The sequence below is a fragment of the Puntigrus tetrazona genome, chromosome 2 (genome assembly GCF_018831695.1).
Source record: "Puntigrus tetrazona isolate hp1 chromosome 2, ASM1883169v1, whole genome shotgun sequence".
Taxonomy (NCBI): Eukaryota; Metazoa; Chordata; class Actinopteri; order Cypriniformes; family Cyprinidae; genus Puntigrus; species Puntigrus tetrazona.
In genome coordinates, this window is record NC_056700.1 from 8762036 (window position 1) to 8787134 (window position 25099).

Sequence of the window (25099 nt, forward strand, 5' to 3'; positions counted from 1 at the left end):
TATTATTTTCAAATTCTCAGTGTTGTGCATCTTTATATTTATTTTTATAATAATGACTTATTAAATTACGTTAATACTATTACTACTAACAACACTAATAATAATTATTCTTAATATTATGCAGTTGTTAATTTTTGCACAGTTTTTTTTACTTAACTTTTCCACAAACCAATTTGGGACCCCCTGGGGGGGCCCCCAAGACGAATTTGAAAACCCCTGATCTTAACCAGTGGCTTGTCTGACCTGTCACATACAAGAATGTAGGGAATGTTCCGCTGAATTTTATCTTTGTTCCGGATCCAGCTCCCATGTTATATAAAGTGTGGTCACAGCTGCAAGGGTTCACACAAGTCAAGATTCTTAAGTTCAGAGTCTGATGAGAAAGTCTTCACACCAGCCGCATTCCTTTCTATTCTTAGTTTGCAGAGATCCTGTCCATTTCTGTGCAAAATCACATCCTTTGGTATCACATCAGCGTACTGCGCGAGCATGCCTGGGCTTTTATTTTTGATAAATTGCAAAAAATGTTGCCCTCGTCATTAATACGATCTCAGCTAATTATGGGTTAAATTCTTAGAAGGTGTTTGCGACTCTCAACATCGCTAGTGCTCTCTCCAGGCGCTGTCTTTTGGTTTACTAACAGCTTGGCTTTAACAGTGGAGGAGGGGAGCTCAAGGGGACCAGAAGGGAGGGGAAGGCGGTCTGTTTCAGCGCCAGACCATGCTTTTCGCATCGAGCCATGTGAGTCGTATGAGTCCTCCTCCCCAAAGGATCCCCAATGATGCCAGCCTGTGACTGTATGGTTGTGCTCGAGAGAGAGAGAGAGAGAGAGAGAGAGAGAAGGCTGATTGTGTGTCTGGGCGTCTGTGTTGAGCTGTGAGCTCTTTGAGACTGTGCATCCAAGAGTGAAAGTAAAAGAGCAGGAGAGCGAGTGAGGAATGACAGAGGAGGCTGAGGCTACGCCGCACACTCGAGCCTCGGAGACGCGCTTTGGACCCGACACCTGCCAAAGCGACGCCACCCTTCTTTTTCTAGCTGTGCGTCCACATGCGCACCCAGCACAGTGCCGGTGAGGTGGGCGTCCCGCTGGCAGGAGGTGGCTGCAGTGGTGGCAACTCAGAGCAGTCACCTGGCTTTGACTCAGACTGTAGCCCCGCTCTGGGACTGGCCGGAGGGGTTAGAGCAGTGCGAGGGGTCATGTCCCATTACTGGAGTCTGGAGAGCCTTCACTCCACCAACGGTAAGACTCTCTTTACCTTCGGAGCAGCGATTTCGAGCTTGACGTCAGTTGACACTCATGCAGCGGGTGACGTTCTGCCTCTGTGAGGTTCTTGTGACAGCTCTTGTTCATTGTATTGCAGGCTTTTGGTCAATGTGATGGCATTGTCTTGAGCCCTTGATGGCCAAAAAAGAGGTAGCTGAAAGAGCCACTGTCTCTATGCAAATGTAAACACGTCGCTCATGCGGTTCGCGTGTCAAAGCAACAGGAGTTCGCCTTCTGACCAGTCAACATGTATAGAAGCAACACGAGTCGGAAATCGAGGTGGCGATGTGGGAATCGAGACGCCTGCCGTTGAATGAAGATGCCACTCTCTTTACCGTCTGCATCTCGCTTAGGTTATTGCATTACTGTCACGGATGTCATCTATTGATCTATGTTCCTGCTGGCTCGTAATTGGTTAAGTGGTAATGTTGTGGAAGCCTCTGTCAAGTGAGCCAATGTGTATTGTAGATATAGATGGATTGCTTGGGAGCCAAGTGACAGCTTTCTCTTCGTTTAGGAGCTACACGTATTCCCTTCCAGGATGTTAACGTGCAAAATTAGCCTGCACCTATGTGATGTTAAACAGCGTGGCAGTGTCATGTCAGCATTTGTGTGAAAATGCAGAGTTGTATTCGGCACAGCGCTAGTGAAAGCACAGGTTGTGTTAAAAATATTTGAAGGGGAAAGCAACACTGCCCCTTTTGCCTCTGTTAACAGAGCCGATATATCGATTAGCACAAATTCTTCAGGTTTCCTTTCTAAGAATAGAGCAACTCTCCCTCTGTGCTGGCACTACCCATAGTCGTATAGTAAAACGAGTGATTTATAATGGGATGAGATGCCAGTTTGAGCAGTATTTTGGTCTCATTATCTTTTCCCAGGGTTGGCATGGTGACAGACAAGCCAATGACCGTCAGCCAAGGTAGCACTGATGTCACAAACGGCCACCGCTACCCACGTCAGCTGCAATTTGGATGTTTTTCTCATTTTCTGCTTTGTCCTAAGAGAGATGGGATGTGACTTTTCCTGTGATGGAGGGAAATAAATGGTGCACTGTGAGCCGGGGGCAATAGCTACAGACATTTCAAACAGCGCTGTCACCTCGTCACGGTCCGCTGACCTCATTACAGCGCTCATATAGCTGATCGTAGAACAGTCCGAAGAAAAAAAAAACAGGAGTGACATGTGAGAAACGTGTCGAACTGGATCTTTGTAAGTTTGAACATTAGAAGTGTTTGATGAGAGTTTGTTTATGCACAAATCCCAAGGCTCTTTCTCGGCATCACCAGACAGAAATGGTTTGGGTTCAAGCCAGACTGGACACGCAGAACTCATTCACTAAACTGATAGACTCTCTATTCTAGTGTGGGCCAACAAGAACTGGTTTTTAGTGTAATTACTGACTGGGAGGTCCACAGTATATACTGTAATATCTCGAGAAAGCTAGCCATTAGCATTTCCGTTTGTCTCAGTGGCATTTGCTTAGCTGGTGCAGGATACCTCAGAATACTGTGACAGTCTATATCTAGTTTACTTTTAAAAGGTAACACTTTAGCGACCTATTATCATTATTAACCGGATGCTTATTAGAATGCCTATTGTTGTATTAGTAGGTCTACTCACAAATCACATATTCTGCATGACCACCCAATACCTAAACTTAACAACTGTCTAGTCAAAAACAGCGTTATCACAACATGCTACTAATTTTAGTTTTTTTTTATAATATGGCGACCTCAAAAGGTATTTAGACACTTACAGTATTTTTAATGCATTTTACAATAAAATCCAAACCAAGACACAGCACCTGGGAAATAGGGAATATTTTATTATTAAGATATTTTGTACCATTTGCCTTTAATACAGTTTCCAACTGTCTTAGAATAGATTCATAGAACCTTTGAATAGTCCCCGGTTGAATGTGGTTTATCAGAACATCTGCCAGTTGCCTAGAGATGTTGGAGGAGGGAACTGGCTACTCACTTTTCTTTCCAAAACTGCCCACAGTGGTTGACAATAATCAAGTCAGGTGATTAAGCTGGGGAAGTTCATCTGAGTGCTCCAGATGTCTAGGCTTTATGATCATGACACCATATTTTTCACATTTTATCACTAATTTCTGTGATAAAAGTTATAATTTGCTGCTCTTTCATGGATGTTGTTTTTTCAAAGTTCCTTTTGGTCATTTTTTTAAAGAATGATGGTTTTGAAGGTGAATATTTAGGTTTGATGTCACTTTTAGAATTTGTTGTGTTGTTTGGACACAGTCATTCTTAGTGTTTGATGAGCCCTGTCATTCACTTTTGGGTTTTGCCCCTTATGCTTCTTAACCAAAGAAGTTTTGCCATGCTTTATGTATGCAGTCATAACCATTAACCCTGTTGTACTTGAAACACCAAACAATTTGGCTCCTTAATTTAGACTTCTGCTAAATGGGCTTTCATGATTTGCCATGATTTGACTTGAGTCTGATAAATCATCCATTTAACCCTAGGTTTGTACTAAACAGAACACAAGTATACTAAAATGATTTACAAACCATAGAATAGAATATAAACAACAAAAAGATCAAACAAAAAACAATCACAAAATTAGTATTTTCATTGTAGTCTACACAAATTATATTAACCCATTGTAAAAAGGATGTTTATATGATTTTTAAACTCCTGTAAATATGCAGTAAATTAAAAAAGTGCCAGTAAATATTTATGTTATGTTTTAAAATTTCTATTCATTAATAAAGAATCCTTGAAAATTTATATCATAATTTCCACAAAAATATTAAGCAACACGACAGTTGTCAACAGTGATATTATTAAGAAATGTTTCTTGAGCACCAGATCGTCATATCAGAATGATTTCTGAAGGATCATATGACATTAAAGGTTTTAGGAAATTCAGCTTTGCCATCAGAGGAATAAATTGCATTTTAATATATATTAACAGTTATTATAGTGCGATAAATGCTGAAAACTGTAACGGTTATTAGGCCAGCAGATTTGGGAGGAAGAGAAGGTGAGAAAACTGCCATAATATTGTAGTTTTTAGTTTTTACTGTATTTTGTTAAAGCATAAGCATGCAAGACTTCTTTCAAGAACATCATCTTGCTGAGCCCCAGCTTTTGAACAGTACTATAGGTAGCATGCTTTCTACATGCATCAGGTTAATGCATGCTCCTTGACACATTTAATACCACGAACGGCTATTCTCGCAGTTTCACATGTCAAGGACGCCTGCAAGTATATATGCGGTATAGAAACGGCGACACGCAGTAGAAATAGTCTCACAGGATGTGTCACCACCGCCACCCATCAACATATCGTGCTTCTGCAAATCCTCTTGTCTTCTGCTTTCATTTCTTGTGTGAAATGCACGACCACTTCTCACTTGTCTCAGAGCCAGAAATAGAAAGTCTCAGTTCTTCTCAAAAGCACTTTCATTAAAGTCTTGAGTTTCCACGCTGGAAAAGAAGCAGATGCGTTTCTGTCCGTATTTTCCCTGCGGGCTATTTTGTCTTGATTGCAGAATCTTGTGACCGCCCAGTGTAAGCCGGGTCAAGTGATAGAGAACGAGTCTGAAGTTCTAAATGAACACTCATTGCTTAATCCTCATAAATGATCATTCCTCAAGAAACCGAATGACATTCAATGTTTAATTCAACCAAATGAATTCCACTACGCCTTTGCTTTTCATAATCCAAGAATTGCTCTGCTAATCTGTTTAACGTGTAGACGGGACGGGGGGTCTGCAGCCCCTCAGGCCCTATCACAACTGACAGCGCTAAGACAGATGGTGTTTCATTCACACCTTTACAACAGCCATACAACTTTACGGTATGATAGCCTGCTTCAGGCACAGAATGCTCTTTCTCTCTCTCTCTTTTCTATATATATATATATAGAATATATATGTATTTGCCAAAGGCCGTTAGGAGTGTTAAGTCCTCTAAATAGATATTCAAATGAGGGCTACATCTGTACAGGATTTCAGCATTTCTCTTAGAAATAAAGGTTCTTTAATGGTTCTTTTCAGCATTTCAAGTTCAGTGAAGAACTCTGGAGTTCTTAAGATGGCTACAGTATATCGTTCTTTAGAGTAAAGGTAAAGAATCATAATCGTCCTTATAAATACTGCCCAAATGTATCGCTTTGCTTCATACCATTTGTGCTGCTCACAAGAATAATAGCTCAAATCATGTGACCTGTTGAAAAGAGGTGAAGAATTCAGAGAATTCAGACTTATGATTGTCACTTGGCAAGAAATAAACCATGAGAAAATCCCATATACTTGTGCTGCAGGAGGAACCCGAGCCACAAAAAAAAAAACACCCTAGCAACCGCATGAGCAACACAGTAAAACCACTCATAACTCTATAACATAACTCATAACTGCAAATCATATTTTTAGGAATGATTTAAGAGATTTGTGTAACCCTTAATGCCTTTGTATATTATGCACTGTAATGCAGCTTATAATACACTATATAATTATATGAGTAACCGTAACCACAGTTATACTACATTATAATACTTGTATCTATTCATTGTTACATCTTTAGAAAGTATAATGCATTAAAACATGACAAACAAACCTTCAAATATTATAATGGATTTTAACTTTGGTCACAGATATGAAAACATCGAATGCATTATAAAGTACATTACGAATACATGTATAATGCATTATACATTAAAGGCTTTAAGTAAGCGTTACCTCCATTACCTATGGCATCAGGCTGAACTCTATCAGCTTTGTGTCATCACTGTTACTATACACAGTGTCTGTTGCCGTATCCACAGTGACTCAGTTGCTTCCCTTTTGAGGTATTTTTTGCTCAGTCTGTGGGTGAAATGGCACTGCAGTGTGATGCTACATCCACAGTCGCAATGAGCAGAGGCCCACACGGCCCTAGAGTACCACAGCACTGACCGGAGGAATTCTCACCATTGTGTCAACGCCTCAGCTCTCCAACAGATCGCACTTTGTTGAACCAGACGGCTCAAAGGCAACTTTCTATGGCTATGTTCTACCTTAGCGATTCTTAAAACTGTAGCTATTTTAGAGTAGCAGATCTTATAGGATGACACAGGTGAGAAAACCTCAGCCTTAATTTCACCGAGGTCAGGATGTCACGTTCCCACTCTAATTCCATCCCTCATAGCCACAGCACAGAGGGAGACATCATCACTGCTGTGAAATCATTGTGGCATATTTTCATTTTGTGTGAGCTCATGGAGAGATTCCAGACACTCCTCCCTCTGTTTGGGTCATTTAATAAACTTTGATCCTGTTTTCGGGGTTAGTAATAATCTGCAGTCTATGCAGATTACTGTTCCAGACCTCTGTGGCGTTGGCATCAGTCTGCCAGGAAGTCAAATGAGGGTAAAGGCTGAAGTTTCGCTGCTTGAGGGTGAGAAAATTTATCAAAAGATAAATAAAGAAAATAAAAAAACAAAAGGAAAGGGCAAAAACAGGATTGACCATTAGAGTTCCATTGATAATGTAGTTTAATTAGTTTAATAGTTTGCATATTATCATTGTATATTTGCTGAAATGGTAATGTTTTCAGTTAATAATAACTAGTTTAATAGCTTTTATTCCATATGTGTTATATTTGAGGTTAGTGTACTCCTAAACTTTAGCTTTTTGGTTCAATTGATGTTAACAATAAAAGGTGACCCATTTATATAAAATTAAATCAGGGCTTCTGTGGCTTTTAATACACTGGTCTAAGCTTTGAAGTGTTTTACTGTATATGCAAATATCTTTCAAATCCATGCATAAAAATAGCAAGCAATTGATTATACACTAAAAAGGTATTTGGGTCTAAAAGATTATTTATATCAATTGCACATGAATGCAATAATCTCTATTACACAGCATTAACATAAACTAATAAAAGTAATGTGATTGTCAGTCATAAAAAAATGAAACAAGAATACACAGTAGATGGGTTTATATATGAGTAAATATATAAATATGTAGTAGATATATAAACCAATCTCATATTTTTAACTAAATAAAATTTATATTTAGGTATTTAATAATAAAGCAATTATTCATTTTTTGACTGCAGAATTGATCCTTTGATGCCCTCCATGTTAACCTCAGCTCTCTGTTTACTGTCTGAGCAACACTTTACCCAGAATTCCTCAACCACTCTCGTCACTCTGCCTGGAGTCCATCAAACTGTCCTAACTTAAACTTAAACTAACTTAAAGTGAGGAATATCATGCAGCTTTAATTTGTCAGTTAATGATGTGTGCGTGTTTGTAGTGAGTACACCTTATCAGTTCCTCAAGTCTGTTTTCAGACAGGCACCAGCAGGACCGCCCAGCTGAGCTGTGCTAGGCACAGGCTGCTCCTTTCTAACTCTAGCACAGGCCCTAACGGCTGCTTCTTCTCATGAAATTAGTTCGAGTCACTTTTAGAGATTGTTTTATCCAATCTAAATTTGCATGTGTATTGTGTCTGATACTGATACCGTTTTACATGCGGTACAGTACTGTTTAAAAATTTAGCTGGCTTTTTAGAAATTCACAATTTTTTTGATGGCAAATTGCAGCAGCAAATACTCCTGTCTTCAGTGTCATGTAATCCTTCAAAAATCATTCTAATGTCCCGATTTGGTACATTTCGTCATTGTAAATGTTAAGAACATTTGTGCTGCTTAATATTTTTGTTTTAATAATACATTTTTGATTTAATAATAAATAAATGTGCACATTTTAACTTGATAAGCATCTATACTGATACTTTTTTATTTAAAATGTCCTAGCTGATCAATAGAACAAACTAACTTTGGTAGTGTATTACAATATAATTCTGTAATTCAGTTCATGTGGAATCAGGTGTGTGTATAAACTTTTTTAGAACTGTCTCAAGTGGCAATTCCAGTCAGTTATATTTCAAAAGTCAACTAATAGGATAAACTGACCCATTATTGTAGCAGGCTCTTATTTTGGATGTCAGATTCACAGCAAACATTTGTCAGATGACTCTGGCGTGGAGTGAGTTTAATACTCTTTGACTGGATGTGACGTGAAGATTCCTCACAGGGCCGGCTGTCTCTTCTCTGATACACAGGGAATGTCAGACTCCACTGGGCTGAATGTTTTTCAGTCAGGATCTTATCTGTAACTCACGCGCTATCTTTCTTTGGTCAGACACTCTTAGCATAACTCTTCATCATGAGTGCTTATCTGCGGCGAACTGATTAGCTAGCTTCATTTTTCCCTTTAAATATATAGTCTGTGTCAGTTCAGACGTAAGTATAAGCTGTTGTGTTCTTTCATTCATTCATTTATAGCTTGCTATAGCTGCCTTTTCATCTGTATTCATTCAGTTTAGTTTACCTTTTTTATATGTTCAACTAAACTAAACTAACACCAAAGTAATTCTGAAGTGTCATGTGATCCTTCAGAATCATTTCTAATTTGCTCTTTGGTGCTCAAGAAACATTTCGTCTTCTTATCAATCCAGTTGAACAATAAAGAAGATACTTTGAAGAATGTTGGTACCTAAACTGGTACTGGTAGCCATTGATTTATATAGTATATGAAATATGCAAGTCAATGGATTTCAACAACTGTAAAATTCTAGTACAGGTTTGGAACAACCTGTATAAGGTTATTTCATTCTTGTGTGAACTCCAAAAATAAACTTTCCTTTGCTGATGCAGACGTTGCCTGGTTTCATGACACAGAACTGCTGCATTTGTCCATGCTAACCTCATAATGTGGTGTGTGCAAATATCAGCACATATGTTTGAAAATGAAGCAAATTCACTGCTTGCTTAGCTGATTTTCTTTTTTTTTTTGCTCCATCTGTGTTGTTGCCTGCCGTACAATCATTTCACGAATTCACATTGGTCGAGCTGACCCGTGTGCTTTATTTTCATTTGAGGATTAGCCATGAGCCACTAGCGTTCGGAGAAACTCTCATTAAAGCCATCTCACGAAAGTAGGCTACATGTGCAAATGGACATTTGCCGATATGCCTCGGGTCCTGCAGCTCTGATTTCAACAATATGTGGGTAGTGAGATCAGTGGTTTGTGAGTTTTTTACATTGTAATGCAGTGGTTAATGTGTTTGGGTTACTTAAACGCAGCATCATTACTCCTGGCAGGTTTTGACAGCTCGGGGACGTTTTGCTGCTCAGAGCTCTGATCTGAATTTGAATCAGACACATGTTGCTGTTATAGAGGCGGAGCTCCTTGTCTCACACATTTGTTTCAGATGCTGCAGTACACCTGCATATGGTTTATCAAAGTTAATGTACATTAACAGTTACTGGTGCTGCTGTCATAGTCCAACTGTTTCACTCATCAAAGATTAAAAATAAAGACATTTATAATGACAAGGAAGCACTCATCTGATCGATTTGATGCTGTCTAATGTAGGACACCTTTGGAGTGTTAAAACAGAGTCAGGCATGTGAACACATGAGCTGATGAGTTTTTTCTCTAGAAGAGCCCCTTTGGGCTTATAGATCTACATTGATCTCTGTGCCACTCAAACCCAGCTTCTAAAACAGCTCTTTAAAGTCTATTACACTGAGTTTGCCTGCATTGTGAACTCTGTCGCACTCACACGAAAAAGAAATAGAAAAAGAAACATTGGTGCATTGATTGAACTCTGTTAGGAAAAGTGTGCAATCAATAGAAATAACATCAAAATCAAAATCAAAAATATTTCCTGTACATAAAGTATTCTCTTAGATTCATAAAATATTGAACCACTGATGGCGGTTGGACTTTTCTCTGATGATGTCTTTCAAACTTTTCTGAACCTGGACAGGGGCAATTGTTTGGCAGTCAATGGGACAGTCACAGATTTTTATCAAGAATATTTCAAGTTGTGTTCCGTGAGATGAACAAAGCATTTACGGGTTTGGAACAACATGGGGTTAACAAAATTTTTATTTTGGGGTGGAGTAACACTTTGGAGTAACCCTTGTCTTCAATTAATCACGTAAACTGACGTTCTGCTATATAACACTTAAAGCTTATATTTTGCTAATAATATCTCCCAGTTGTTTTGTTGTTGAAGTCCAGTGTTGCGACAGATTTATACATTTTGAGTGAACTATATTTTTAAGTAGGTACTTTACTGTGTTGTCACACATCATGCCCTCAGCCCTTTTTGTCCCTCTCTGAATACATACTTTTGAATGATGTAATGCAGTAGTGTTGAGTAGTTAACCTTTGTGAAGTCCCAGTGTGGATAATGCTTTATTTCCACAAATGGTGCTATCATGAGCAACCATTTAAAATCATTAATGGGACACCCTGCAGCATTGTTGGATTTTATGGATGGGTTTGAGGTTACAAGATAGTTACAAAGGTTACAAGACCACAACTCCACATAAAGTGAGCCATTTGGGACAGAACCATAATGCACATTATACATTATACATACATTATATATATAAGCGTGGCTTCTAAGAGCAGTATAACCTCTAAAATGCAGGTATTGAGTCAAGAAAGAAAAAACTTGCCTATATGTTGTTTTTTTTGAGGTGAATGACCTCTCGTTGACTTAGCTGATAGTAAATCAACTTCTATGAAAGTATTGTAATTTTTGACAAGGCATTATTCTGTAATGGGGTTTGTAAAACTAATCTGCAGCATTATGAACGTTATTAGGTAAATGGATATGAGACTTCCTGTCTTCTCTCAATTTTTTATGTCTTTTAGTTTGCTGCTAACTTATGCACTTTTGATTGTTTTGTTGATCGTTATTATTGAAGTTTTAGGAACTAGGTCTTAATCTTAAAGTGCATGTGGATTAGGCTGAATGTAAGTCTTACGTGTGCATGGCTCAGAGGTGAATTTATGCGGTCGGGTGACTTTATCTGAGGATGTGGACTTATAAGGGAAGCAGGTCAGTGCGCATTCACAGTCCTGCCTGTTTGATCAACTCCTTATATTACCTCAGCTGATCAAGAATCACACATAAAGATGTATATGTTTGTGTGTGTTCATGCATGGGACACCTTAACATAGTAAACTGGATAAAACATACACGGAAGTTAACACTCTTAGGTGCGTGGATGGTTACAGTCTATGTGCTTTTCAGACTGATTCTAGACTGCATACTAGAGTTTATATATACTGTATATATACTCAGAAAGCAGAACTTTTTAGACTGCATTTAGTATATATTAATTACAACCTTTAGTTAAATAACGATTCAAGCTATTGATTGATATTCTTTTAAAAGTTTTATGCATTGTGTAGTCATTTAAGTCAGATGTTTTGTCACAGAAACGACTTGTTTACTAAAATCTTATTCTAGCTATACTTGTACAATAGTGCGTATTTTTAATGGATTAGCCCCATTTACTTCCATTGTGCTTCAAGAAAAGAAGGGATGGTTCAAAAATACATTTTGTAGCTTAATCAACATTATTTCTACAAGTGCTGTTTATTGAGCTAAGTGTGTACTGAACCTATAATATTTCATCCTCCAAATGTATTGGAAAGCAAAACTAAAACCCTGTTCTGTTCTGTTTTAAATCCAAGAGCAATATTACAATCAAAACATTCCCTTTGTTTCACATGAACGCAGTTTTGGGGGCTGTCCTAGACAGGATTGTTTGGGTTACCCCACTGTGACCGTCTGACTCCAGGCTCTGAGTGAACTATATTTGATATCATCAGCCCATGTGGTTGTGGGAAATGCTGAACTCTGCTGACATGTGCTGTCGTGTTGTACCATACTTTGAGCCCCACTTTAACAGCCTATAAACAAATCAGGACTGATTTGATTGCGGCGATGCTATCCTCTCCTAATCAATCCCACGGCTTTACAATTAACCTACATAAAAGATCCATAACAGGATTACCAGATAAATTTTCTACGTAACACAGACAGCTTTTTGTATGTGACTTCAAAGCTACGGTGTTTTTTAGAGATGCGTTTTCCCCTTTAAGATCCATTTCAGCAGTTTGAATTTTTGACACTGAAGCCTCTCTCAGGCGCCGAATCTCTATGCCATTCAATTACATTCCTCAATTGCACATCTTCAAGATTCAAAGCAGTATTCTCATTTACCACAGATTTCGCGGACCCAATCCTCTCATGCATCACGCAGAACAATGGATCTTTCAGGGGTGTAAATTTGAATCGACCTACTCTTCCATCCATTTATTATGAAATGAGACAGGAAGAAGAGAAATTAACTTGGGTGAGTCTACTCTCACTCACTGGTTTTACTTTGCACCACTTTAATAAATAATAACACAATCACGGTAGAAGATAAAGAGAAGCCCAGCCAGCTACAACTGGCAGAGAGTGTTCCCAGTGTTTCGAGGCTTAGCTAACACATGAAAGAGCACATTAATGCATACACTGTGGAGCCAATAAAGCATCTCACAGGGAGTTTTATTGGAGCAGTTTAGTCACGCTGTTGACTCAAAAGTGAAAGAAACTCTTAACTGCAAGCTTGTTGTTATGGTTCCCTTGAGTGTCTGCTAACAATCTTGAAACCACTGCTTTGTTAAGAAAGCTTTGTTTTAATGCCTAGACCTGTTTTCAGTTCTGGTGACAAGTGCTTCGGTCACTTTTTAAAGGAAATGTTAGCAAAATACTAAGTAGAAGAGATTCAGAAGCTGCCAGACAACAGCACTTTGTTTTTATTAAACGAGTCACACGATGCAGGAGACTTTTCTGTTGCTCTTCATTATTGGTTTTCCTGTTTGTACTGTTACTGGTACAGATTTAGCTTCAAGCTATTGTTGCTACACAAGACACAGAGATCTAGCTTGACCATAAAGCACAAATGAACTGTAGGACAGATGTTTATTTGTGTTTATGCGACAGTGGATAGTGCATTAAAAAGGTCTGAAGATGTGTCTTTAGAATCACTGTAAAAAATGAGAGACGCAAGCACTTTACGTAGTGAGAAACCGATGTACAAGTTTGGCCATCCCATTGTAATGGTATGTTGATCTTTGTGGTGCGTGAGCCATCTTCTCTCAGTATGTATCAGCCAACTGTTAATAAGATGCAGCTAATCAAATCTTCAACTGCTAATTAATTAGTTAATGCTCTTATCAAGTGTGGCCATACAAGTGGAGAGTCATTAAATTTCCTGGCTGGGAAATGGTTTGCGTAACCACAGAGGCTCCTGTGGTAAACATTTGAATCTTCTCATCTGTGATTGGCTGTGAGATCAGTTGCACAGAGACTAAATCTGGGCTTTGAAACAAAAACAATAAAAAAAGAAAATAAGAAAATAAATATGTATGCTTCAAAATTAGTCTTGATCTAATAAATGAAAACACATCTGGCATATTTAAAATGCTCATATCATGGTCACATAGCAGGTTGTTTTTATTGTTATTTATACAAAGATGCTTTTAAAATTATAAATACACAGATTGTTTTGTAACATAAAATTAGCTTTTAGAATGTCATTTTTGCTTAAGGGAAGAATGCTTTACAAATATCTCTGCCCCTAAATATTTACTTTGTGTGAAGTCTTTTTCCAGCCCACTAGTAGAGTATTATAGATATATAGTTCAAAAAGTTTTTAGAAAGCATAACAATAATAATCTCTTAATATTTTATTGAATTTTTATTCCATTCCCATTTAATTTCATTTCATTTTATTTTATCTGGGCGTACTTTCACCTCATATTGGACTCTGTGTGGAATCTACCTGGCCTAGAAAAAAGCCATTTTATTCCACACAGAGTGGAGTGTCATAGTCAGAGAAAGCACCATTTGGGAGATCCGCACGGCTAGTCATTACCTTTTATTGCATTTTAAGATATATTTTTAAGAAATTTGGTTCAGTCATGAAGCCCATTTACCTCACTCTAAATTCCATAGTCATATTGTAGAAATATAAGTGCCAGATATACATTGAACTACACCCCAAATGTTGCAGAGATAGGTTTTTTTGGTTTTTTGCAGTGCATGATGCAGTTTTTGTGCTTTACTTTTCAGCTTTGGTGTAACCTGATGGACCACAGGATAAGTCAGTGGCCTTGTGGATGAGGTGGGGAGTGAAGATGACCTGTGTACAATGAGTTTGCATAGCCTCCAACCGGTCCGGACACCCAGGAGGGAGAGAGAGAACAGCTGGCCATAAATGAGCAAAACGACCTACAGACTGTTTGTGGCCTGTATGAACTAAAACAAACACTGTTTTTATATAAAAAAATGACTGACAGGCACCACTAGAAAGTATAGTATGTAGCTGTGCTCTCAGTTCAGTCTTTTGGCAATGCTGGAATTCAGTTACTGTTTTTAATAGACTACTACCCATCTGTTTCTCTCCTGAGGCCTGAGACCAGCAGAATGACCTGCTGCCACTGCCCTTTTCCCATCATCTTCAGCATGACTGAAGATGAATCAGATGTGTAGGAAAGATGCTGTTATCTACAAAAGAATTTCAGAGAGATATATGCAGAGTGTCAGAGTTTGGTTTATGACTGTTTGGTATCATTTTCCAGATGTCATTTCTGTAACTCAATTCAGCATTTTAGTTAGAAACAGCAAGAAAAATCCTAATCAACAGCCGGGCCTCATGAGATGACTTGGTGTGCACTGAGAAAGCTCTGTGCTGATACTCTTGTTGTTGTTTTAACCCTTCTGTTATGGTATAGTATGTATAATAAATAATAAATGAGCAAAATGAAAATAATAGGGACCTAAGTAAGGCATCACTTATTACTGTTGTTCAAACACATGAAGAACACCTGAGTGTTGGACTGGACTGTTAAAATTACTTTCACAGACATAGATAATCTGATTATCTTCATTCGTAACCATAATCATTTTTCACTGGGAAATCTGGCTTTAGTATAAAGAAGGTACCTAAGGCATATTTAGCCACAGGAATATAACCCTCCTTCAGTTTAAGGTTTGGAAACCAACAGAAAAAGCTTTAGGATCAGTGTTTTCCAGCCTGAAATAATAGTTTACTTCAGATTCAAGTTGTGGGGGGAAAATACCGCGGGAGAGAGAGATTCCAGGCAACTAGGCGAGCACCAATGGTAAGCCTAGTTTACTGCAAAACATATGGTAACACTAGCATGGTAGCCATTTCTCTCTGGCATACTTATTATATTAACATGTTGGCTGTATGTTGGTGCTTACTAGGCACATATTCTACATAAACCATATTCTAATCAATAGTAAACTTGACTATCTTATTAGTTGTGGTAATCGCTGCACATTAATTAAGAATTTATTAAGAGAAAATCTTAGTTAATGTTTAGAGACCTTTGCTGGCCGTTAGAGTGATGAATATTATAATGAAGCTGGATTTCTAGTAATTGGCAGACATGAATAAAAGCAGGTTGTTTTTCATATCCAAAACTTTTCTAATAACATAATATTTAGCCTGGGTGGCTTTACTGGAGAAACCCACTGAAAGATGTGTGCTACAAGGAGCCTATCTCGGCTCTGTCCCGGTTTAATTTTTGGGCTGGTTTTGGGCTAATTTTTGTGCACTGGACATAATGACTAGAAGTCTGGTTATATGTCCCATATAGGAAAGATACAGATTTTTTTTTAAAATTACAAGCTCAAAAATTGCACAAAATAAACCTAATATACAGATGAAATGCATGCAGTTAAATTAATAAAATGCATTTTGAAAATACAATAGATCAAAATGAAATGGTTTGACTGAAAAAGAATACACTTTTAGAAAATAAGTAATAAAGGAGTAAAGAACATGTAAATAAAAAAACTTATTTTGTTTGCACATTTATTTTGCTTCAATTCATATTGTTTCAAAGATATTTAAGAAAAAAAGATAGCCAAAAATACTGATTGTTCAAGCTGAATGGTTCATGTTGCGCACGCAGCCATTGAGCTTACTGCTTTACATTTAAATGGCTGGTTAGCGATCACTAGTGCACATGCACATTCAGATTTGATCTGAAACACTCCACCTCCCAGCTCCACCTGTATACAGATCTGCAGTTTATTATATATGATACTTGTGGCAGCAGTCTGAAATACTCTGCAGGCACCATATTGGCGTAATATGTAATTGGCAGTAGCAAGTTCTTATGCTTCCTTTACAGAAACAGCAATAATCTCACAAACAGCAGCAACGCTCTATTCCGCTTAAAGACCAAATATAGTAACGTTGCCATCATTCGGTAACTATGCTTTAAATCATCCGAGAGTTCTCATGTTAGAAATATATTTTCAGTAAAGAAAACAGCTTGTTTCAGTGTTGGGGAGAATGATAAATTGTTTTGGCTTGTGTGTCGACAAGGCACAGCAGCTGATTTAAGAGGAAGTATCGTCGCTGTGTGACACTGTGACAGTGGGGATGGGGCTCTGCGGCCGAGAGAGAGTGAGAGAGAGAGAGAGAGAGAGAAAGAGAGAGAGAACAGCAGGTTAATGGGAATCTGAGAGGTTCACTAATCCCGTTAGCTGTGCACAAATTGATGCACGGGAACGGCAGACAGAGTGAGGATGACTGGCGTTAATCCTACCTCACTGGCACCGACCCTGGTCAGAAATAAGCTCAAGAGGTGTTTGGCACCTCATGCAGTCTTTAATTAATATCTCCAGCAGCATTACCATCCACTGTAGCACTGCAGCGAGAAAGACGAAGCTTGGACGTGCTCGCTTTTACACGGGGAAGTGCGGTTGACAGGCCCAGCCGGCTCGGCCAATGGAGAAGCTCTAGGATAGAAAGGATGTGTTAGGCCTGCATTCTCTCGCATTCCTCCCCACCACGCTGCCTCCCCTCTTCTGCCGCTAAAGCCAGCCTCCGCTACTCTGGTATCCTGGATACGCTTCACAGCTTTACCATAACCGATTGGCTGGGAAGGATGAAGAAAAAAAAAAAAAAAAAAAACAGGAGCAAAACAGAAGTCAATTCAGGGAGATGGATGGATGGTTTTGCTAGGAGCCATAAGCATAGATGCAGCAACCATTTCCGCCTCAGCTTTGCATTTTGCAAAGGGACGGTGAAAAGAGAAGAATTTCAAGTGCGTTAATCAGATCCAGGGGAGTGCTGGCCGTGCGTTTAAAAAGCGGAGCGGTAGAGGACGAGGACGAGGGGAACGAGGGAGAGCAGTGAAGGGGCGTGGAAGGAGAAAAACAGACAGGAAGGGCTAAAATAGCACAGAAGGAGAGAAGAATATACATGGAGGCGGAGAGACACATCCACCCCTGCTCCTGACATCAGCAGTGCGTGCGAGGAAAGATCAAAGGGAGTGAGGGACGAGAGGAGGAAGATAAGCGTGCACGCGAGAGAAAGAGAGAAAGAGCGAGAGGAAGCGGAAAGGAAGTGAGCAGGTAACTGTGGGACGTGGAGGCTCTTCCCCCTCCCCGCGTTTCACGAGAACACTGAGTGGATCGACCCGGCAAACCGTGTGCCATCGGCGTTCGGCGTACAGACCTCTTAAGCGGCGGGCTTCCGGGCGCCATGGCTCGTGGAGGCCAGCAGCGACGGCGTCTCGGCAGAGGCATGGCTCACTTCCTGTTGCGATTACAACCTCGGCCTGAGGCCCAGAAGGTGGTGGTATTCGGTCATCATGATGTTGCTGGTCATCATCAGCGTAGTGCTGATGTTCCTGCTGGCCTTCCAGTAGAAGCGCAGCCGCAGTGAAGAAGAAAGAAGCGAGGGGGGGTGGCGAGACGCAGGCGAGGAGGAGGAGGAGGAGGAGAAAGTTGGTCCCTCACAGCGCTCACCCGTGGATGGGTTTTCAGGATGCAGACATCACAGTGCAGGTAACCGGAATGGGTGCGACTGTGTGTGTGTGAGGTTGAGCGAAGCGTTCAGCCAGAAGTGATATGCTGGGATGGCAGTGATGTTGTTATTTACCATGCAGTAACCACTCTTGAGAGTGGCTTCTAGGGGTCAGGCTTTGATTTCATCTTTTGAAGCCATCTGAGGAGCATCTTCAGACGTTTTTGTCTGCTTCTGTAGGTAGAAGTTTGGGTGTTTGTGTGGGAGTCTTTGAATGAGCTGTGCTTGTTTTGTTGTGTAACTGTCAAATTTATGGATGTATATGCACAGATTCCGACTAACGAACACAATAAATCTGTTTTGGCCTATGTGAGGGCTTTCTTTTATACTAGACCTCGTTCCAGAGTGGTCTGCACAATCCTTCCACTGGTAAGCAAAAAAGAGGTCCACACTGGTAGAAAGCAAGCCACGCGTTATAAGTGGGGTTGCAGTTTAGTAGTAGGCGGCATAGTGTCTTGGTGAGGAATAAATATGGAAAATCAACCAATGAACCTGGCATGGTTTGCTATCTCAGCAAAATGGTATTCTCCGGAAATATTTGCAAACTAGAACATCAAGACTAATTTTAAAAACCTTTGCTCATGACCATTCAAGATTTTCATTAGTTTTTATGTTTATCTCAATATGTGCCAGGGGCTGTTTCTGATCATCTTTGAACAAACCAAGAAGCTGTAACTCACAGGCCGTGAAGAGGAGGCACATGGAAGAAAGTATGTGGGTGTGTCGCTAGGCAACAGGGTACATAGAGCACAGCTGCCAGGTGGTGATGAGAATGCTGGGCTCTGCATTCAGGGGGTGTATATTCAGCCTTCAGTCCATGTCGGCACTGTGAGCACAAACTATGGACAGAAACAGAGAGTGTGATTATTTGGCATCAGCACCGATAGATCACGTTTAGCTGTGCAGCAGAGATGGTTTGATGGAGCTGTTAAGCTTGCCAGGATTTCTTACTTCATTTTCTCTGTATGCAGCTGAACAGTATGGCAATACATTACACGTTTTTGTTTACTTTGCCAAATCAATCCTTGCAAGCAGAAAGCGGAAACTTAAAATGACCACTCAGGAAAAAGCAGACTGCAGACAGAAAAGCCTTCATTTATTGTAATTCTTTCTCCAGTGATACATTTGCATTTTGGTTTTGGTTGGTGCACAGAATGAAGGGTTGTACATCGATTGCATGATAACACATTATGCCTTTGGGATACTAAAACAGGCAGTGAAACTGGAATGCTCTGTGTTGTTACAAAGTATTTAAAAAAAGAAAAAAAAAAGATTATATGTAATTTTTGGATTGTAGTAAGGCAAAAAAAATTCCTTTAGCATATATATATATATATATATATATATATATATATATAAGATATTATTAATTATTACATTAGTATAATTTTAGTATAATTGAAAACCGGGAATAAACTTTACATTATTACATTTAGGTGAACCAAAACAATAACTTTTAGGTAAATCAGCACATACATCAGCCAAATGTAACAATAACTTATCAACGCATTATTTACGCCTGAATATAATGAAATAATAATGACCTATATTTAACTATGTAGATTTTACATTAAACATTTAATACTCTATATATTTTATTAAGCATTTGTCAATCTACATTAACACTACTGAAGTGATGAATTGAGGCACTGACAAATAATTTGATCTGTCGGAATTTATAAGGAATTTTGCTGCTTGAGATTATTTATAGAATCTATTACAAATGTCATACAAAACTTATACAATACTGTTGCATAGTTTAACACACTATTCTAACTAATGAAGTCTATAATATTTGATATTTCTCAATGTAAACTGCATGTTGCTGTAAAATGTGTAATAAAAGCAAAGAACAAACAAAGTGTAAAAAATTCCATATACTAGTCACATATATGAAGTTAAGCAATTAAAATGAAATGCAACCATGATTAAAAAGTTAGAACTTTTCATTTACATAAATATCTGCTTTTATACTCATGTTAATGTAGTTTCTGCATTTATATGATCATTTACAGTTATACAGGAATGTTTTGTCATTGCCTTCATCTTCTGTCTCAATAGCTGATCAGTGATGGCAGCGTGTGTTGCGGAGAAACTATGGGACCGCGTCACCATGGACGACCAGGAGCTGAGCTTCAAAGCTGGGACGTCATTGAAATAGTGGACTGCCACAAACAAAAGAGTAGTGAGTGGTAGGCCAGATTAACTGGATGGCGAGGCTGGTTCACTTGAACTTGTTCCGGAAGTAAGAACAACAGATTTCCACGCTTATAACAAAAAATTGGATTACTGTCACATTATATCATCACTGTACGGTAGGCTGAATTGGGAGGTCATCAGTGCACTAGTGTTCTTTTTGCCAAGTGCATGGCTAAAGCCACTGTACAGTGAACATTTAGGATGGGTTTACATGCTTCCAGTCACCCTCAAGCTCAAAACAATGTCACATTTAGTTGTAATGATTGAAACTATCAGTCACGTTATGTTTTGCTCTCCTGGGACCAATTTCTATTTCAGCGTGTTTTTGCTGCATTGAGCATTAAAGCTAAAAATGACATATCTTGTATCAGAGGCATTTACATTAGAAGTGCAACATGAATCAACCTATAACAAAGTGTAGATGCAATGAGAATAAGGCGTTCGTTGTGGCAGTGCAGGAATTGTTTATAATGTATCTTAGTGAATCGTTATGAACTAAGATGAGTGACCGCATTTTAGTGATTTATAAACAGACGCCACTACTATCTTGCAGTCAGATAATTTCAATAGTGACCAACACAATCAACCAAGAACGAGTGCAAGTTAACACAGCCATTTCAATCACAAAATGGGGTTAAAGCATTTACTCAAAGGAGGGTTTGGAAAAATAAATAATTGGGCGCATTGTTTGAGTACGGCGTGACACAAATAAGGTAATAAATGCATATTATTAGACAATGAAAATGTTTTGACCTTACATGCTTGTCAGCCAAAACCAAATATGAACCTTTCTTTACCTACCTAACGTTATTTTAACCATCATTTTACCACCTTAATTTACTCCACAAAAAAGCCTGTCTTAAAGTGACTTAGGCAAATAATGAAGTGATAAATTGTAAATACCAGTAAATTGACTACTACCAGACCTTATTAAATCACTTGATTGAATGCATATTCAAACATTCTCCTTGCATAAATTTTGCCTGCAAATTACATACTGTGTATCTAATAAGAGTCAGCCCATAAACAATATTTTCAGTACAGCACTATCACAAGAATTTTTATATCTTCAGTAAATCACAATAACACTAACCTATTTGCTTTTGATAATTTCTGAGTAGACCAAAGATGAGCCCATGGAGAGGAATGCCAGCTCATCTGGATGGGGCCTCAGAGAGGGGTGGGGCCAGCATGGGGAAAGCCCCTTAGAGGCCAGGTCTGCCCTTGTAAAGAGCAAATGAAAATTGGCATCATCAATGAGATCTTGAGCACAGAAAGGGATTACATCAAACACCTAGAAGGACATCTGTGAGAGTCAGTTTTTCCACATGGCTTTGATCAGTTGGTTCCTACTTCAGCATGTGGATCTTGCTTTCAGAAACATTACAGTGTCTATAGAGTCACTTGGCTCTCTGTTTACATGCTGAGAGAATGACCTACAATTCATATCAGCTGCCCCATAAACCAACTATAGCTGTGCTATAGCATTAAACCTTTAGTGTACTTTATTTTGCTTCAGAGACTTATATAAAACAGTGTGGGAAGAGGACAGATATGTTTGAGGAGCAACTACGCACTATCTTTAGGAACATCGATAAAGCTCTACCGTTTCAGAAAGTTCCTCAAAGCCTTGGAGAAAATTCAACAAAGACCATCCTCACCTCAGCGAGATTGGCTCCTGCTTAGAGCACGTGGATGAGTTCCTTGTGAGTGTGGTGATGTAGGATGCAGTTTAGGTTTCGATTTTTATTCTGTTCTCTTATTCTTTTCCATCCAGCAAACAAACTCCAGATCTACTCTGAATATTGCAACAACCACCCCAATGCCTGCGTGCAGCTCTCAAACTGATGAAGATCAAAGTACGTGTTCTTCTTTGAGGCCATATCATCACTCAGAGATGATTGACATTTCCTTGGATGGATTCCTCGCCTCCTGTTTAGAAGATCACAGAAGTATCCTCCTGCAGCTGGCTGAACTGCTAGTACACAACCCACAGCACAGGTACACATTCACTACACTCTCATGCTGTAATTGGGTATTTATCAAAGATTCTCATATAAAGGTGTACATTTTGCCAAGCAGATCAAAAAATTTTTAGCGTCACTTTGGCAATGCACTTTAACACTTCATCAAATCTTCTGACTGGCCAATCCAAATACTCTCTGAATCATGTGCGCTTTCGTCCCCTACACTGTAAATAAACACGAGAAACTGCTGCTGAGATTAGTCACTTTGTGCATAATGTTGGCCTATATTCTATACTGGCAGCAAACAAGTCATATTTACTATTTTTGTTTCAATGCAAGAGTTTACGTGTGAATCTAAGGAGTAATCTACGAGACTGTAAATGGTCAAATGCGGCTTTACAGGCCCCCGACCTTTCGGGATAGAGCAGATATAAACAAAGCTGCTGTGGCCTTCCTTTTAAAAGAGCTGCTCGATATAAATTTACCAAATCTTCCTATTTCAATTCAATTATATATCATCATAAAGATAACACTGCACATATTTTACAGGCACTTTAGAAGAAAATATTAAAATACTAAATTTATATCAAGCATTCTTCACTTTTTTAATAGACACCTTAAAAATTAAGCACATGAGAGACATTGCGTTCTCACTGAAGTTACCCTGAATAAAATGTAGAATTATTTGTGTAGATGAACAAAATGATGCTTTAAAATAATTAACATTCGACATGTTTGCCTCACGCATGGTGAATACAATGGGATGATATTTCACTTGGTTGAGCATCAGTAATAATCAAAGAGTCATGTATGTCAAAAAAGGGACACTCCACTGATCTTTTTAAGCACTAGAGAAGTTAGAAGAGTTAGCGAGTAGCACTTTTAGCTGCAACAACGCATAGATCACGCTGAATCTGATTGAACCATTGGCATCTCGCTCCAAAAAATGATCAGCGTTTCCAATACTCTTACTAACAAGGCTTGGCTCTTCTGTAATTACAGTGTGCACTAAGACCCCAGCATAAAATGGGCACTGTATGTCACAAGAACTATACTCTCATTACAGCGTAATAGTGCAAGGAACTTTGCTGCCATTACCATGGCTGCAACCCAGTATGAAATAATTTTCACATGGCACCTGAAAATGCTGGGGACTACCAGCTTCTTAATATCATTACATCTGCTGCATATGAAAAAGTATAAGAGCGTGTAATTATAAATGTTTCTTGATCACCCAGTTCTTGAGAGTATGTTGAAAGGTTTCAAGAAGGATCATGTGACACACAAGACTGCATTAAGAATTTACTTTGTCATCACAGGAATAGAATACATTTTATAACACTTTTTTTAGTAATTTATTCCAGTGATAGCAAAGCTGCTTTTTCAAAATATTTGGTCAAATGGACATTGTTGCCCAGTAGATAAAACAATTTCAGGAAAAGATTTATAATTCACTTGAAAACTAATGGATAGTAGCAAATTGCATCATCAGTGTTTTGAATGAGTTGATTCCCATTTTGCTAGTTGGCATTTCAAATGCTCATGTATCTTGCTTTTCAGAGATTATAAGGATCTTAGGCTTCACACTTAAAATCCCATGAAAAATGTGGCCGAAGCTGATCCAGCCAGAGAAGGAGGCGTCTGGAGAATATTGACAAAAATTGCTCCAGTAGCCCAAGCTCACTTAGAGGACTAGGGAGGTAAATTCATGAACATCTTGAGATAATATTCGCACATTGATTCCTCTTACAACTGTGTGTTCTTATAGGCTCTTTCTCTTTCATGAAAGTGAAGACATCTTGAGAGCAGAAGCTCTGATCCTATGATTTTCTCCAGGAGACCTGACCAAGATCTCAGCCACGGGCAAAGGCCCGGCAGCGAATATTCTTTCTCTTTGACCACCAACTGGTTTTCTGTAAGAAGGTCAGTTGCTCACCAGTGAGATCAAAGTCAGTTATTTTTTGCAGGAAGGTTTTTATTTGAATCAAATAGCATATTTTATATGGTTGCCCTAATTTGCTAGGCACCACAGGATCTGTAACGGAGGGGACATCCTGTACTACAAAGGAGTCAGGTTAGACATGGACCAGATAAGTGTGGTAGATCTGGAGGATAGGAAGGATAAGGATTTTAAATATGAGTGTGAAGAAATTTGTAGAGATTATGTTCTCCTGGGAGAGGAGGTCCACCTTCTTGTGTGCCAAGAAACCTGAGCAAGCTGGGATCAGGCTGGCTGGCAAACCCTTGCCGATGAGGCCAGAACAGGTCCAGCATGCACTCGGGAAACAGGTGAATGGGGCTCTTGAAGCACAAATAAAAAGCACTGATTTTGACAGTGCAGTCTCTAAATGGATTATATTTTCATTTTGCAAATATTTGTTCTCCACTGGTCAAAAATAGACATAAATGACAGCTTGAAATCATTTGGTGATTGAATTTATATAATTTCCACTTGTCGGACTGATAAAACAAATATCATCTAGAATTGCACTCTCATTCATATTCAGAGGCCCAGGAGGCTTTCTTGGGATCTTTTAAATTAAGCCAGTAAGTTAAATGACCTACCATATCCTGGCAACCACAATATATTTATTTATTAATTAACCTTTTATTACTATGTTGAATGTTGTTATATGTACATATATGCTTTCCTTTTCATTTTATTCCCGACATTAATTTTTTTTTTTAATTTAATCAAATACTACCACATAGGCGGTATAATATACAGTAGACAACATTTGTTTTACTTTGTGCTTTATTTATAGAAATTGTATGTATTTTAGTATTTAAGCTTTGTTAACAATAGTAGCCTTGAGGTAATTATCATGTTTTGTTTTGTGCTCTCCAAAACGGGTTTGCGAATCCATCACAGAGGTCCAGAAGAATACAGGTACATGTTGAATGCATCTGAAAAGTCATCCAACAGGGGAGGC

The 25099-nt window shown here is 38.8% G+C and overlaps 1 long non-coding RNA gene and 1 pseudogene across 1 annotated transcript; both read left to right on the forward strand.

Annotated features, from left to right (window-relative positions):
• Nucleotides 1-803: 803 nt before the first annotated feature.
• Nucleotides 804-3416, forward strand: LOC122356731. Its single transcript, XR_006252375.1, has 2 exons — nucleotides 804-1240; nucleotides 2146-3416. It is a non-coding gene; the product is annotated as an uncharacterized LOC122356731 (long non-coding RNA).
• Nucleotides 3417-21361: 17945 nt separating this feature from the next.
• LOC122361588 lies at nucleotides 21362-24379 on the forward strand (annotated as a pseudogene).
• The last annotated feature ends 720 nt before the right edge of the window (nucleotides 24380-25099 follow it).